This window comes from Myotis davidii, unplaced genomic scaffold, assembly GCF_000327345.1.
Source record: "Myotis davidii unplaced genomic scaffold, ASM32734v1 scaffold663, whole genome shotgun sequence".
NCBI lineage: Eukaryota > Metazoa > Chordata > Mammalia > Chiroptera > Vespertilionidae > Myotis > Myotis davidii.
The window spans coordinates 1,532,149-1,532,860 of NW_006295816.1; the positions used below are offsets into that span (position 1 = coordinate 1,532,149).

The window sequence follows — 712 nt, forward strand, 5'->3', positions numbered from 1 at the left end:
GACGCTGGGAGATGTAGTCTGGCCCCTGGCCAAGCCCGTCTCTCCCCACAAAGGGGATCGGAAGGGGGGTGGGCAGCCCCGAGGGCAGGCGGGGCTTCAGCGCACCGGTACAGTGAGTCCCAGCCGCAGAAAAACAGCCCCGGGCGCTTCCACCAGCCTCCGGGGGCGGGAGGTGCTGGCCAGTTAAGCTGCTCGGAACCGAGCCAGGGGCCAGGCCTCCCCCTGCTGACTGCCCAGCCCCCAGGGGTCAAAGTTCAGACAAAGGGCTGAGAGGCTAGAATGGCATGTTGGGGACAGCAGAGACTAAGGTCACGGGAGAGGACCCAGGAGGGGAGCCAGGGCCCCACGGGGGACTCCAGCTCCCCGCTGGGCACACATGGGCGGGCAGCAGGCATGCATTCCACAGTGTTTATTGATCTTGCTGCACACTGGGCCCCGTGCGTGCGGGGACCGGCCTCATTCACAAAAGCTGAGAGCTAAGTCAATGGAGCTGAGGGGCCGCCGGTAAAAACCCTGCCAGTGAGAGAAGGTGCCACCAGGCGGCTGACCTTCCCCGGAAGCTGTTGAGCCACACAAACACCTCCTTTTCCAGGTCCAACACTTGCCCTGTTGCCTCCTACAGCCACCAGGGCAAAGCCAGAACACACACACACTGGACACACACACACACACACTGTACACACACACACACACACACCAGGGCAAAGCCAGA

The 712-nt window shown here is 63.1% G+C and overlaps 1 protein-coding gene across 1 annotated transcript in view; it reads right to left on the reverse strand.

Annotated features, from left to right (window-relative positions):
- Positions 1-394: 394 nt before the first annotated feature.
- Positions 395-712, reverse strand: part of NICN1 (nicolin 1) — a 4,998-nt gene continuing 4,680 nt past the window's right edge. Inside the window, exon 7 of the mRNA XM_006770450.2 lies at positions 395-673. The gene's annotated coding sequence lies outside the window, so the exon portion shown is untranslated. The remainder of the gene's footprint in view (positions 674-712) is intronic.